The following is a 6,271-nucleotide window of genomic DNA, read 5'->3' on the forward strand; positions in this document are numbered from 1 at the left end:
CGCCAAAACTTATAAACATTGAGTAGGTAATGTAAGTGACTAGTTCCGCAAACCATTGATACATATAATAAAAATTTTCATAGGACTGTTCAAATAAACTTAAGTCTTGTCAATCTGGTGACGTCATCTTACTTACCAACGCAACAAACGAGTTGAACTAGTTGTGATAAGAAGTAATATGTAACCTAGCAGGGTGCCTTCCCGTTGTAAAGTCGTAAAGAAATCCAATTTGAAACTATATAATGAAATTAGATATTTTGTTCACTGGTTGTGTTTTAAAAACCGGTCTGTCCGAAAATGATCAATAAGTTAAATTGACCGTAAAGTTTTCAAGCTATGGAAGTACAGCAACTGATACTGATTTCTGGTCGGGCATAACGCAGCGATTTCCAACAGAAATATTGCACTTTATCAGATGTTCCTTGAACCGAAAACAATAATGAATTTGTAAACAACTTCAATGTACTAGATGCGGTGGATATTCCACAATTAGATACAAGGTTTCGTGTACGCAGTGAATACGTTTTAAACATTCATGTTGCACTTCGATCAGCAGATTAGCAGGTACAAAGAGAGACGATTGGAATTCAGTATTCAAGGTCAACGGGAACTTCCAAAGTAAGTATTTGAGGAACGATAAATGAGGCAGGAGTCGGGTGTTTCGGATAGACTCGGAACTCACAGAGAGAATAGCAAGTTGCCATTCCCCTATGCTCGAGAGAGACGGCTGAATATACTTTATTTAAGGCCGTATCAAGTTACACCAAGAGACTGCCATAAGTGCGAAAGAGACGACCATATTTATACGACTCTCATTGATAATTTTGACTTTTTAATTGATAAGGCATGGCTGGCATCATTTTGTAATATTTAAGGTTGAAAATTAGTGTTGCAATATTTTTTATGTATAATTGTTTATCTTATTATGTATAAAAAGATAAACAATTAAATACTACTATATATGATGATATATGATATGATACAATTCAGTAAAACACTTGTTTCGAGTAACAATTAAATTAACAAAGTTGGAATCACATTTTTAATTAGATACATGAAAAGAAAAAGCTAGACCCATATCGAAGTTTTCTTGATTAGACCAGTCTGTTCAACGCGATCGCAACAAGTAAAAAAAATCAGCTAAACAAAACTATAAGCATCCACTGCATGTCCACTCGGACCGTCCGCCAGCTACTGGCAAAGAATTATCAAAAACATTAAAACAGTACAAAATATTTATAAATTGACCTTCAAGGATTATTCAAATCAAAAACAAATAATAGCTGTATGGACAAATCCCAGAAATATCAACAACAGACGTGTCAACAAAGACATTACCTACACATAGATCTATATATGCCACTTCGCCATACCAACGACGCAACAGTAAAGAATAAACACGATGTCCGTAATAATACTTGATTAATGACAAAACGATGCAATAGTCATACTATTGATAATTTACAAGGATATTATGCAACAGTCCCTTTTATAAAAGTAAAAAGTTGTTTATAATAAAATAGGAAATATTTAGTTAACGCTGACCCAAACCGATCAATTGGAAGAATAGCATGTACCAAGAATGTCTTACATGTCAAAATTAGTTTTGTTTACACTAATACTTGTCTAAATTTCGTTATCTTTTGTCTGTTGGCGTTTGGCGAAAATTCCTTGAAAAACATCTTAAATTTGTGTTCTGAGAAAAAGTGCTTTAAAATGACGGCCTGCTGATCTTTCTGGTTATCTGTCAGCGTTACTTAATGTGCTTTTCTTCTACATACAAATTCTGAATGTTATACTAAAACTCTAAAGATGCTATTCAATACTAGGTTTCAATAAATAAGCATATATATAAAAAAAATCATAACTTAGTCGACATTCAAGTTCTAATATTTGAGGAAAAATACCAAAAGTTGTTTCTTTTTAACGTTTCCTTAGTTTAATATCTTAAAACAAGGCTGGTTACTGTATTCTGCAATTAATGTCGAGACAATTTAATTTAAATTTGATAATGACAAAGTGTGAATCAACCGTTTAAAGGAAATTCCCAACATCAAGTACCGTTCTCGAAAGCTCTGGGCCTTACCGCACAATAAGAGACAGCTGGGCTCATTGAAACTACAAAGATAGGATAAATGACATGCCGAAAGGGACTAGTCCCAGGAACAAGGGTACAGTTGCACACGGGTTTTTCCCTATTGTGGTTTTTGCAATGGCAATTGGGGAATAACTAAATTAAGTATTGAAAAAAATAAAAATTAATTATGTAATATGAAAATATGTAGACTGTAGACGGAAACGCTAAAAAAAGGTGACCTCGATGTACATATCCTAATCAACTTGCGGATGTCGTTAAATACGATCAGGATAAAAGTAACACCAATAAATGCGCGGTTATGGAAAGACTTATACGATTGGAGGAAGCTAAACACATAGGTCCGTCCGTAGTCTTTGCCTACCCAACGGGAGATAAGTGTAAAATACGTATGTATGCATGTGTGGTGGTGGCTAAAACTCCCACCAAGCGTGGTGGTGTGGAAGCAGTGGCCTTACGGCAATGAAATGTTCTAACTTGGGCGACACCCGCTATTAAAGTATAAGAAATTTCTTCCGGAAAATAGAGATAATGTGAATCAAACAAGTTGTATTTGAATAGTTGATTATAAGAACTTCTTAGGAGATTCTTCAACAATGAATACCAAGACATAACTTTTAATTGCATAATTATCTTTCAACGAGACATCCTAAAATTAAAACAAAACAAGCCGTTTCTACCAGATACCTTACTGAAACATTTTCAATATAGGACCAATTACAGTATTTAGATGCCGGTTTCTAAAAGAACGCTGATTAAAAATCCAATCATGGGTCGAAATAATCGGTATTACCGGTAATTGGGCTTTTAGCTTCACTAGCGGGATCGATTCGCCGTCGGCACGTTGTCGTCCCGCGCGTGTTTTGTTTGGGTGGTACGGAGCGGCAACGTCGCATGAATATGACGAAAACTTTTGGGGCTTCTTTCCTCTCGAGAAAATGTGCTAAAATAAATAAAAAGTAACTGACACATCGAAAACATTGCAAGTAACGTAGTAGAGATAATTAGCGTGTAATGGCATTTTATTTTTAAAAATACTTGAAATTAAATAAGTAAGATCTACTTATCAGTGGGTTACCTTTTTGTTCTCTGTTAGTGGCGGAGACTTCGACTCGAAAGTCGGTAATCCACTGTCCTTAATATGGATTATCGCTAAAATAAATATTGTATTGAGTTGCCTATTCATGAATTACCGACAATTATAATTACACATTTTATTTATTTATTTACTTATTTATTCATCGATTAATCTCAGTGTTAGTTTCAAAACAGAAACACTACCGTGTTTGGCGTCCGTTTTTTAAATTAGTAGACAATAAATGGCACTACAATATTTTGTGGCAACACCAAAGTTTTTACTTTTGCTTCTTAAGCCTTTTGGTTAAAGGATGTAAATCAAAAAGAAAGGAAAAATTAACTGGAGAGCTAACTTGTTCAATTACTACTAAAGAGTTGATTATTATCATTATTAAATAAATGTCATAATAAATTATAAAGTGAATAGGATTCTTTAACAGAAGGAGTACCTACACCATCATTAATTTCAATAAAAAGAAACAGTTAAATTGCTAATTTATCGGCTGTCACCAATGCTGTCACACAGTTGTGACACCTAGCTGTATAGTGGCAAAATTGCAACTTACGCTCTTTACCATCAAGACGAGAATATCTACCTTTCTCACTTGCACCTGGGCTTTGCTAATTACACTCTTTCATAATTCGATCTCAATTGGTTTGACCTGCCAAATAAATTCGTGTAATTGAAACCATACATAATTGGATATTTTTCATAGGAGTGCAAGAGACGGTTGATCAGTTTCACATGGTGATGCAGTCTGCCTCGTCGGAAAAAGTAGACAGGCGTTTTATATGGGAAACTAAGTGTTGAACTTATTGTATTAGCGTGTTATAGGTATTATCTTAAGTTAGTTACTTAATTCGAAATTTACCATGAATTTTTCGGTGAAGAAAAGCATAGCGATAATTCTGGGATTCTATAGAATACCTAGTCATTCTATCGCCGACAAGAATTTTCAAAAGTGTTCAAAATATGGCATTGGTTTATATGACTGTTTTTGATCCTATTTGAATACGTATATAATTTTTTTTGCGATATTTCTTTATTTGGCTCTAGTTTGGAATTATATTTAGTATCGGGCATTTCAACCCGGCGCGACCTAAACGCAATAATTATTACGTTTAGGCCTCACCAGTCGCAATTCCGGGCACAGTATGTACACAATGTTCGATCGATGTTTACCTAAAACTGACATACGTTTTCCATTTGAGATTGACATTACACATTAACCTTTTTCTTTTGCTTATTTGCAACTTTTAAATCCAATTTGAAATTAAATTAAATTTCAATGACTCGAAATATATTTATTTCTTCCTCTTTGTCTAGAAAAATATGTGTGCCACCAAAAATCCTTAAAACCAAATGGCAACAGCAGTTCGTCAGGGTCACGCCGGTCATTTTATACGGCTAAATACGTGGCGTTTGCCACCTGCGGCGTGAACGAGCATCGAAGAGTTAGGTGCGTCGTGCCGGTTATTTTAACACCCCCACGGTCGCAATAGGTAGATGAGATGCCGGTCATTTTGACTTGCCACTGCGATGAACGTGTTAAAGTTAATCGTAAGTAGACGGCTTCCAAAAATAGTATCGCTTATGACTCGTGTCAGAAGAAGCCACAACAGCATCCTAAAAATGGTTGCAGGCAGATTTGATTGTCTAATTCCAAATACTGGGTTGGGAAAATCAAAACTGTTTTCATATAATATTAAATAAATATTATGCTGTGTCGTTGTGTTCTGTATACTAATCCATTCTAAGTGAAAATGTTACTAACATATTATATGGGTCTATGCCTGAAATAAATAATTGTATTCTATTCTATTTACGCAATGTATATTTAATGTGTTTAATACTCTTACAATAATAACGCATAGAATGATAGTTTCATATCAAACGAACTGTCACAATTGAGGCAAAAATCAAATTCATGTAGGCTAGTTTTAGTAGTGGGTTAATTTTTGGTTTTAGTGTATATTTATATAGAAATACAAGTTGAAACGCGCTACTTCCTTGTGGAATATGATGTTAGTATCTATTTTATGTTTGTCTGACGTATTTTTACACTCATTTACCGCACATTTCGTCATTTTTAGCTAAAATTCTTGATCTGTTCGCGGTGCAAGTTGACCTTGAGCACTGAATGCCCGCCCGCTCGTGTGGGCCCATTGGGCGCGCTTCAATTTGCCTCACTTAGCGTGTGCGGACGAGGTTTCTATGCGTTATTATTCTAAGTTTATACTATTATACACATTCCCTAAGCACTGTATAGAATACCTAGGTAATGTATAGAACGCCAGTCGAAGATTTGCTAAATGTGAGCATTTCGGCGTCGTTGTTGCGGTCTTGAAGGGTAAGGGTGTTGAAATTACAGACGTGTCGCTTACCACCAGGCGCACGATTTGATCGTCGCCGTTGTTGTTGGTATCATAAAAAAATCATGGAAACTTTAAAAACTCGATCGATAGATACTTTAATGGTAAGCTTAGACAAATAAAATACAGTTTTATTAAACTGAAATAATTTTTTTTATTACGATTATACTTTCCTATCTACATACAAGTAAATGTATCGCTAAGAACTAAACACGAAATATATAATTATTTAATTGGAACATGATACATTATTTTTTTTTAATTTATGTAAAAAATAGTACCTACTTCCACGTCTAAATAACAACACCAAGAATATCAAATACCTATAGAACGTTATTATTCTCTAGTTGTAAATGTAAATCAAATAATCTCGCATTTAAACTAGTAATAGAACATTGCTACATTGCAACATAAAAAAAGAATTAAAAAAACTGCATTTTTTATCTAAAATAATTTTAAAAAATTTTTTACGGGACCCATGGTCACGGCTGACTGCCATTAGTCAAAACAAATAAGCAGTACGCGATTTAGATCTAAACAAAATAGTTTCATTTAAAATGTGACAGTAATAATTAAACCCTAAGAACACAATAATACAAAAGAAGATGGCGGCAAATTGTTGCGCAGTCTGTTGAAATTATTTGTTCAAAAAAATATACCCTAAATACACCAAAACCACACCATAGTATTTATTACAAGTATTTAAACTCCACACAAACGTAGCAG

This window comes from Hyposmocoma kahamanoa, unplaced genomic scaffold (genome assembly GCF_003589595.1).
Source record: "Hyposmocoma kahamanoa isolate Upper Pololo Valley unplaced genomic scaffold, ASM358959v1 80, whole genome shotgun sequence".
Taxonomy (NCBI): Eukaryota; Metazoa; Arthropoda; class Insecta; order Lepidoptera; family Cosmopterigidae; genus Hyposmocoma; species Hyposmocoma kahamanoa.